Here is a 10,912-nt window from a genome sequence, read left to right as displayed (position 1 = left end):
GCCACAACTGTTGAAAAAGGCATATCATTGCATCTGATCCAATATGCGCAGGACCATGGACCACAATAAGCTGGCAGGTAGTACTTGTCTGCCATCAATGAAAATCCAAACATCATCCTCACTCCCAACCTTGTTCTTCTGTTTCATTCACCTCATCCTGCAACTTCCTAACCTCCTCCCATGTCTCTAAAGTTGATAACATCAAGGTACAATCAATGACATCTGATGTGTTTTCAAAATCTCTTCATTGATTGTTTGTGCATTCAACAAACCGTATCTTGCCATCTCATCTGCATACCAGTTACTAACTGTAATATAATACATACCTTGATGATGAGCAACACACTTTACAAAAGCGAATTTTGGTAGGCAGTTGTAGAGACTGCAAAAGGTTTCTCACACACTCTTCATTCCTACAGGAGATGTCATAAAATCACACTGTGACCACAATTGCCCATAGTCATATACAACTCCGAAGCCATACTGACAATCAGTGTAAATATAACTTGGAGATGTTCTGAAATAGTTCATGCTTATGCCAAAGCTATAAGCTTTGCAACTTGTGCAAAAACACTCCTTGCACCCATGATGCTTCCACAACACCTCCCACTGTGCACACAGCATACACAGCTTTCAGATTTCCTTCATTATATCTCAGACAGGAACCATCAACAAACAATACATGATCAAACTCAGGCAATTGCTTGTCAGAAATATCCGGCTGGGGCTTTGTACACAACTCACTAACATCCAGGAAATCATCTTCAGCTTCATCTATTCCACTTCCACTTCCAGGCAATGGCATTAAAGCTGGAATCAACACAGTACATCTCTTCAGAGTCAAATTCTTTGAACCCAACAAGATCTATTCATATTTTGTCAGGTGGGTATTGGCCAAATACTGTGTGTGAGTGCACGTCAACAGTATCTCCCCTGAATGGGGTAAAAACCCCGTCAGTGGGTGACCATTACAATACTCTCACACTGCTCAAAACTCACACATCTAGACGCAATCGGTTTCAGCCATCCAGACAAAACAGCCATAACAGGATCAAGAGTTGCTGAAAAGTAGGAAATAGGCCTACTGTTACTTCCATGCATTTGTGTCAATACTGAAAGAGTGTAACCTTCTCTTGTATTGTAAAGTAACACAAAGCACTTACTATAATCAGGCATTCCCAGAGCTGGTGCTCTAAAAAGGCTTTTTCACAGCTCGAGAAAGTAGTCATGCAATGTTTATCCCAAGGTACCGGGTCTGACACATCTTTGTAAGTTAACCTTTGAGGAGATTTGCTGTTAATGAAAGTCCACTGTCTGCAATATCCCACTATTTCTTTGAACATGCAGACTTCATTTTGAGTGGTTGGTGGAGTCATGTTAAGAATTGCTGATATTCTTTTTTGCAAAACTTTCCTCACTCCCTTCTCATTGTGATGTTCTAAGTACAGGACTTCAGTTTGGCAAAATTGTAACTTAGTCAGAGATACTTTATGTATATTTCCTGCCAAGTGATTCAGTAAAGCAATTGTATTGGTCTTACATGCTTCTCTTGTTGTTGACATTAACAGTAAATCATCAATGTACTGGACTAACCCGGAATGATTAGGCCTTCTAAGAGTTTCAAGATTCTTTTGAAGTATCTTGTGAGAAGTTGGCCTGGTATATGCTGTCCACTAATTATAGTGGGCACCCTATACCAGTCCAAACAACCCCTTATTGATTATAGGTTGAAGACAACTTTTATTGAAAGCTATCCTAGTGGTAGCTATGGAGAGCAGCCTTCAGGCTAAGTCGCAAAGGAATGTAAAGCAGCTTGTTTTACCAGTCTATAATCTCTTGAATGGCTAAATGAAAGACAACCACACCAGGTATATAAAATATATGTATTTATTTCTAAACACACCCTCTTAGTCTCTTTATGAGACTAGAAGTCAAAACACATAAGTAACACTTCAAATATCACAGTAAAATAGCACAAATACACGTCAGGACCTAGGGGCGAGCCAAACCATATACTAAAATAGTGGTATAAGAACCACGACTTAACTAGACACAGGGCCTAGTGCCTGTAGAATGGTTGGGACCCCAAGGAACCACCCACAGTAGTGACACAGGGGACCCACGGGGGCCGTGTTCAATGTGAGAACACAGCTGCGAGCTCCCGTTAGCTTCTATGGGGAAAGTCGCAGTTAGATTTTTAAAGATTAGGGACACTTAGAAATGAGTTAGGACCAAACCCTTTGGGACTTAGGAAGTTCTAAGGCCAACACCTATGGGAGCACCAGAGTACTCGTGTTACCTCACCCAGGGAAGCCGGACATATAGGTGTCAAATGGTGTCGGGTCGCGTTGTCGTTTTCAATGGGAGCTGGCAAAGAAGTGCTGCTGCCAGGAAGATGCGAAGTGTCTGAAGAGATCCAAACCTGGATCTAAGTTGAAAAGAACCTGAAAGCAGAGGGGACAGAGTCTGGGTCACTTGCCAGTGACCAGGAAGGCGATAGGCGGATGCCCACCGATGAAGGGTGATTTCAGGTGAAGGAGGTGAAGCTTGACTCTTCATCCACAAGGACCAGAAGACATCAAGGACAACCAGGAGCTGGATTCGAGCTGTCCCACAAAGAATTTCAAGTGCTGCAGCATTGGTGCCCAGATTGTACACAACAAGCCTTGGCAACAGCAACCCACGCAGAAAGGAGAAAGATGCTTTGGTGCAGACCAGCAAGGTCTGAGGGACTCACCACTTGGTTGGGAGTCAGGGCATGTCTGGAGAAACCAGGAAAGCACAAGGAATTTCAAAGTTATCCCCTCAGGGACCCACCAGTCAATGGACCAGGGATCGCGAAGGGACCTCGAGAGGAAACACACGGTGACCAGGAGTTCCGGTTCCATGCTACTCACAAGGGCTGCAGGTCTCATCTTTGCTGGGGACTTGGGTCGGCCTCTAAGATGTCTGGAAATCTTCTTCCTGGGCTGAAATTACTTTGGAGTCTGGCAGGAGCTTCAGAGAGGCAGACTGGCAAAATGCTTCATTGGTGCCTGCCAAGCAGGGGAGTCACTCCTTGACCCCAAGGGAGATTTCTTCAGTCCTCTAGTCTTTAGTAGAGCGTCAAAGGTCCAGGAATCAGCTTCAGAGATTCATCCATGGATATCTAAATTTCTGGTTACAGAGGTTCCTTATTTATACCTAAGGAAGAGGTTGGACTAGCTCTGGGGACCCACCTATGGGAGGGTTTGGAAAGAGGGGTGGCTACACCCATTTCCTTTGTCCAGCTTCACGCCAGAGCAGGGGCTGGAAGCCCCTGAACCGGTTTGAGCTGGACTATGCACATGGACACCAAATGTGCCCTCAATGGAGGACTTCGAAGCACTCAGAGAGTGCTCCCACGCTGCCCCAATACACATAAGCCTGTCTGGGAGGTGGTTACACCTCCCTGTGACAGGAAACCTATTGTCCAGGCCTCCCCTGCCGGAGTTTCGGTCAGCATCAGGAGGCCTGTGTCTGTGGCTGCAGCATCCATTTTGTGATGCCATGGCTCTATTAGATTTCTTCTGGGTATACCAGTACTGCCATGTCTCTCCCTCTAGAAGGGTGGGATCATATCCTCACATAAAGAACTGATGTGCGGGTATGATTCGAAGGTGTTTGACACCAAACACGACATGTTTCCGTGCAGCCAGTCTAAAGACAGCATTAACCGTTTAACATATAATGTTCTTAAGAGTATATGGTCTGGCTGCACCACTGACAACCCCGGAGAAGAGATTCTGAAGGCTGCAGAGGGGATCAGCTCATGCCTGGGCACCCTCTCACATATAACCAAGTGCCCTGCCTTCAGGTTTGATAAGGCCTGCCATAGGGGTGACTGATAGGTTACTATGTGCAATGATAGGTGAGGTATAGTAAACCTATATCTCATTAAGGGGTGCATGCACCACCTTATCCAGGCTGCAGTAGCAGACCTGTGGTGTCATTTTGGTTGGCTTTCCAGGGGTGGCGTAATACATGCTTCAGCCCCTGGTAGGCCTCTGGGGTACCTTTGCCCTGGGTATATAGTATACCATATACTAGGGACTCATAAGGGTACCCCAGAATCCAATATGGAGTGTACCTGAAGTAAATCAATTTATTAGAGAAAGCAGATAGGCTGGGGACCAGAATACCAGTTTCCCAGCCAAACTAAGAGGCATATCAACAACAACCGGCGATAATTATCGCTGAGCGCACTTAGCGCCCGGATAATTATCATCGGCTAGCGCCGATTTTTATCGCTGAGATAGCGTGCTATTAGCAATGCTTATCTCATCAGCGCTAAAAATCCTAGCGCTAACTGGCTAACGTGAGATTATCGCTGGAAACCCAGCGATAATCTCACGTTAGCTTGTTGATAGGGATTCACAAACTTAGCCATGATATCCTCCTTCCATAGGATAACATGGCTAAGTCAGTCCTGAAGCAGGTGTTAGGAAAGTAGCGATAACAGGTGTTATCGCTACTTCTCCTGACGCTATGCTTCATAGCGTGGAGCTTGATGATAGGAGAAATGTCGCTAAGCGACAGTTCTCCTATCATGTCAGGTCAGGAACGCCCACTTTGCATCTCATTAGAGATGCAAAGCTGGGCGTTAGGAATCCCCACGCTAAAGCAAGGTTTCACGCGTTAGCGTGACCTTGCTAATATAGCAATAAAATTATCGCCGCTTTTCGGCGATAATTTTTTATCGCCTCGTTGTAAATATGCCCCTTAGTCAAAAACCATCAAAACACTTGGAAAAAAGTGGGGGCAACCATGTAGTCAGATTCCACCTTCCTACATATCTGATTAAAGAGTGAGGGGCTTTTCTCATACCCTTGTGGAACACAACACCATGCCAAAACACGACTCCCGAAATGGAAAGCGAATAGAAACTGGCTATCTTCATGCAATGGGATCAAGAAAAAGGCCTGGCACAAGCCAATAACTGAAAACCATTCAACCTCACATGGAATCTGAAAAACAATACAGCTGGTTTCGGTACCACAGGACAACATGGAACAACAATGTTGTCACCTTGCACAAATCCTGCACAATGCAATACTTGCCATTTGGTTTCTGTAAACCCATGATTGGTGAATTACATGGAATATCTCTGATTTCTCACAAAATTCCTTGTTCAAGCATTGTGTCAAACACAGGAGTAATTTCCGGAACTATATGAAGACAAATTATTTGGAGGTGTATTTGGAAACTCTATTCAGCTTGATCATAATTTGTCTTCATAAACACCTTTAATCAGTCTAATATCTTTACCTGTAAAGTCCAAACTGAAGGTAAAACCATCTCTCTCAAACCTTCAGGCAAATTCTCACACGTCAGGAGAGGATACATTCCGAAAGCCTGTTTTCTGTTGGACAAGTTTGAAAACAGCATCTTCATCGTTAATAAGGAATTCAATTTCTCTGGGTGTGCAATAAATGGAACAATTCAATTTACAAGGAGAATCATATCCAAGCAAGATTACTGGACTTGTATCACACACCACAAATCAATGACGATCCTCAAAAGGACCCAATTTTAACCGTCACTTGCTCTGATATTGGGGTTGACATCTATGGATCACTGACAGAATATCGAGGAGGAGAATATCGACCTTCAAAAATATCAAGGAAAAAATATAGAATGCCAAAATATTGAATCCCTATGTACAAACAGGTAAGTACAAAAATATCGATTACAAAATATCGTTGTAAAATGTATAGGTGTCGATTCCGATCCTGGAGAAACCGGGTACGAACCGTCGGTCGGTGCGTTTTCTCCGTCCAACTCGTACCCGGTAAAAACACCATACAAACATGCAAGTACGATTCGTACGGAAACACCATTTCCGTACGATTCGTACAAAACACCGACCGACACAAAAACACATACAAATGTGATCTGGGACGGCGCGTACGCGACATGCGGACGGAGTTAGGCAGCTATTTACGTCCCAGCAAGTACGATTCGTACCGACAGCACTCCGGACGGCTATATTTTTACGGCACACAAAAAGTGCCGGTAAAGCTAAGTACGCCGCAAAGCGTGAGGAAAAGGGGGCCCGGTAAGCGCCGGACACCCCCCCAGCCCCCCGTATGTCCGCGCCATCCCCCCAGCCCCCCCGTATGTCTGCGCCGTACCCCCAGCCCCCCGTATGTCTGTGCCGTCCCCCCAGCCCCCCGTATGTCTGCGCCGTACCCCCAGCCCCCCGTATGTCCGCGCCGTACTCCCAGCCCCCCGTATGTACGGTGCGGACCCCCACCCAACCCCTGTATGTAAGGTGCAGACCCCCACCCAACCCCCATATGTACGGTGCGGACCCCCACCCCACCCCCGTATATACATTGTGGTCCCCCACCCCACCCCCCGTATGTACGGTGCGGACCCCCACCACACCCCCCGTATGTACGGTGCGGAACCCCACCCCACCCCCCCGTATGTACTGTGCGGAATCCCACCCCACCCGCCCCGTATGTACGGTGCGGACCCCCACCCTACCCCCCGTATGTATGGTGCGGACCTCCACCCCACCCCCCGTATGTACGGTGCGGACATAATTAATAATTAAATAATTAATGTAAGTAAAAAATAATATTGTAATACATATATATATTGACGTAATATTGATTACAAATATTCTATATTTTTAGCGTAGGATAGCGGGCGGGTAAAATTGACTATTACCACTCCAGTAAGTGGAACAGTAGGAAAAGCGTTGGATAGCGGGACGGTAAAAATTACTATTCCCACTCCAGAGAGTGCAACAGTAGGGAAAGCGTTGGATAGCGGGAGGGTAAAAATTACAACTCCCACTCCAGGGAGTGCAACAGTAGGGAAAGCATTGGATAGCGTACAGGTAAAAATTACTGTTCCCACTCCACAGAGTGCAACAGTAGGGAAAGCGTTGGATAGCGTATGGGTAAAAATTACTATTCCCACTCCACTGAGTGCAACAGTAGGGAAAGCGTTGGATAGCGGGAGGGTAAAATTTACTATTCCACTCCAGTAAGTGCAATAGTAGGGAAAGCGTTGAATAGCATAGGGGTACATATTACTATTCCCACTCAAAAGAGTGCAACAGTACGGAAAGTGTTGGATAGCGTAAGAGTAAAAATTACTATTCCCACTCCAGTGAGTGCAATAGTAAGGAAACCGTTGGATAGCGTAGGGGGAAAAATTACTATTCCCACTCCAGAGAGTGCAACAGTAGGGAAAGCGTTGGATAGCGTGAAGGTAAAATGTACTATTCCCACTCCAGTGAGTGCAACAGTAGGTAAAACGTCAGATGACGTAGGTGTAAAAATTACTATTCCCACTCCAAAGAGTGCAACAGTAGGGAAAGCATTGGATAGCGTAGGGGTAAAATTACTAATTCCACTACAGAGAGTGCAACAGTAGGGAAAGCGTTGGATAGTGGAAGGGTAAAATTTACTATTCCCACTCCAGTGAGTGCAACAGTAGGGAAAGCGTTGGATAGCGAGAGATGGTAAAATGTACTATTCCCACTCCAGTGAGTGCAATAGTAGGGAAAGCGTTGGATAGCATAGGGGTAAAAATTACTATTCCCACTCCAGAGAGTGCAACAGTAGGGAAAGCGTTGGATAGCGTGAGAGCAAAATGTACTATTCCCACTCCAGTGAGTGCAACAGTAGGGAAAACGTCAGATGACGTAGGGGTAAAAATTACTATTCCCACTCCAAAGAGTGCAACAGTAGGGAAAGCATTGGATAGTGTAGGGGTAAAAATTACTATTCCCACTCCAGAGAGTGCAACAGTAGGGAAAGCATTGTATAGCGGGAGGGTAAAATGTACTATTCCCACTCCAGTGAGTGCAATAGTAGGGAAAGCGTTGGATAGCATAGGGGTAAAAATTACTATTCCCACTCCAAAGAGTGCAACAGTAGCGAAAGCGTTGGATAGCGTAGGGGTAAAAATTACTATTCCACTCCAGTGAGTGCAATAGTAGGGAAAGCGTTGGATAGCGTAGGGGTAAAATTTACTATTCCCACTCCAGTGAGTGCAATAGTAGGGAAAATAATGATTTAATATTTTATTAAAAATACCAATAAAAAAAGTATTAAAATGAATTACCAATCACAAAATATTTAATACTTAATTAATTATAAATACCAATAAATATTTTTTTTAATTAACTACCTATTAATAATTAATTAACAACCAATTAATTTTCAATACCAAAAATTTATAAATACAAATAATAAGAAATTAATTATCAATATACCAAAATAATTTCAATAATTAATTAATTAATTATTTACAATTAAATTACTTCCCACCATATTCCCCTATAAACTCCCAACCCGCTACAAATAATAATTAATTAATGGCATTTTGAGATTTCCTATGGAAACTCGGTCCTAACTATAACTATCTACTGGCGACCGCCAGTAGATAATATCTATATATATATATATATATATATATATATATATATATATATGTATATATATATAATATATATATATATATATATGTATATATATATAATCTGTGCAGCGGTGCCTCCAGCTTATACCAGTGACCAAGGGCTGATTGCAGCCCGAAACGCGTATGGTTTCATTCCGCTGTTGTGGTGAATCAGATGTCCAGGCTACCTGCAAAATAAAAAGGTGAAGAAACGCTAGTGTGTGGTGCCTCAATTTCAGGGCAGTTTCGATTGGATATGTTAGCGGCCCGGCTCGGGTCGCGAGACACCCCGCTGCAGAAAGCACAGCTCCAAGACGCCATGAAGGATGACGGCTTCGTTTGGAACAGCGTTACCGATTTTTGCAGTGCAACTGAGCTGGGACTCGGATTTTCAGCACTTTCAGCAACCTACTAAAGGATTTTAAGATTTTGTGGGAGGCATGGTGGCACTCCAATATGGATTTTCAACCCACGAACTATAAAGACCATAATGCTATGCAGCCACGCCCACTACGGCAGAGTTCAAAGCAAGCGCTCTGAAGACGGCGCGAAATCTGTGCAGCGGTGCCTCCAGCTTATACCAGTGACCAAGGGCTGATTGCAGCCCGAAACGCGTATGGTTTCATTCCGCTGTTGTGGTAAATCAGATGTCCAGGCTACCTGCAAAATAAAAAGGTGAAGAAACGCTAGTGTGTGGTGCCTCAATTTCAGGGCAGTTTCGATTGGATATGTTAGCGGCCCGGCTCGGGTCGCGAGACACCCCGCTGCAGAAAGCACAGCTCCAAGACGCCATGAAGGATGACGGCTTCGTTTGGAACAGCGTTACCGATTTTTGCAGTGCAACTGAGCTGGGACTCGGATTTTCAGCACTTTCAGCAACCTACTAAAGGATTTTAAGATTTTGTGGGAGGCATGGTGGCACTCCAATATGGATTTTCAACCCACGAACTATAAAGACCATAATGCTATGCAGCCACGCCCACTACGGCAGAGTTCAAAGCAAGCGCTCTGAAGACGGCGCGAAATCTGTGCAGCGGTGCCTCCAGCTTATACCAGTGACCAAGGGCTGATTGCAGCCCGAAACGCGTATGGTTTCATTCCGCTGTTGTGGTGAATCAGATGTCCAGGCTACCTGCAAAATAAAAAGGTGAAGAAACGCTAGTGTGTGGTGCCTCAATTTCAGGGCAGTTTCGATTGGATATGTTAGCGGCCCGGCTCGGGTCGCGAGACACCCCGCTGCAGAAAGCACAGCTCCAAGACGCCATGAAGGATGACGGCTTCGTTTGGAACAGCGTTACCGATTTTTGCAGTGCAACTGAGCTGGGACTCGGATTTTCAGCACTTTCAGCAACCTACTAAAGGATTTTAAGATTTTGTGGGAGGCATGGTGGCACTCCAATATGGATTTTCAACCCACGAACTATAAAGACCATAATGCTATGCAGCCACGCCCACTACGGCAGAGTTCAAAGCAAGCGCTCTGAAGACGGCGCGAAATCTGTGCAGCGGTGCCTCCAGCTTATACCAGTGACCAAGGGCTGATTGCAGCCCGAAACGCGTATGGTTTCATTCCGCTGTTGTGGTGAATCAGATGTCCAGGCTACCTGCAAAATAAAAAGGTGAAGAAACGCTAGTGTGTGGTGCCTCAATTTCAGGGCAGTTTCGATTGGATATGTTAGCGGCCCGGCTCGGGTCGCGAGACACCCCGCTGCAGAAAGCACAGCTCCAAGACGCCATGAAGGATGACGGCTTCGTTTGGAACAGCGTTACCGATTTTTGCAGTGCAACTGAGCTGGGACTCGGATTTTCAGCACTTTCAGCAACCTACTAAAGGATTTTAAGATTTTGTGGGAGGCATGGTGGCACTCCAATATGGATTTTCAACCCACGAACTATAAAGACCATAATGCTATGCAGCCACGCCCACTACGGCAGAGTTCAAAGCAAGCGCTCTGAAGACGGCGCGAAATCTGTGCAGCGGTGCCTCCAGCTTATACCAGTGACCAAGGGCTGATTGCAGCCCGAAACGCGTATGGTTTCATTCCGCTGTTGTGGTGAATCAGATGTCCAGGCTACCTGCAAAATAAAAAGGTGAAGAAACGCTAGTGTGTGGTGCCTCAATTTCAGGGCAGTTTCGATTGGATATATATATATATATATATATATATATATATATATATATATAACACCTACTGGCGGTCACTACTACTACTGGCGGTAGGTAGTTATAGTTAGGACCTATTATCCATAGGAAATCCACAACATTCTATTTAGAATAACTTTGGTGCCGGTTGACGAATCTTCGCGAAATTTTAAAAACTCGTGGCCCGCTCCGGTCCGCTCCTATCCTGAAAGTCTTGGGGTGATTCGTCAAGCGGGGGCCGAGAAAAACGGGGTCCCAAAACATTTGTTCCCCATGCAATTTTCCATAGGGACCTTTAGTCGCAGCTACAGCCCGAACTGCTGAACGAAA

This window comes from Triturus cristatus, chromosome 8 (assembly GCF_964204655.1).
Source record: "Triturus cristatus chromosome 8, aTriCri1.1, whole genome shotgun sequence".
Taxonomy (NCBI): domain Eukaryota; kingdom Metazoa; phylum Chordata; class Amphibia; order Caudata; family Salamandridae; genus Triturus; species Triturus cristatus.
Note: the sequence above shows the minus strand (reverse complement) of the source record.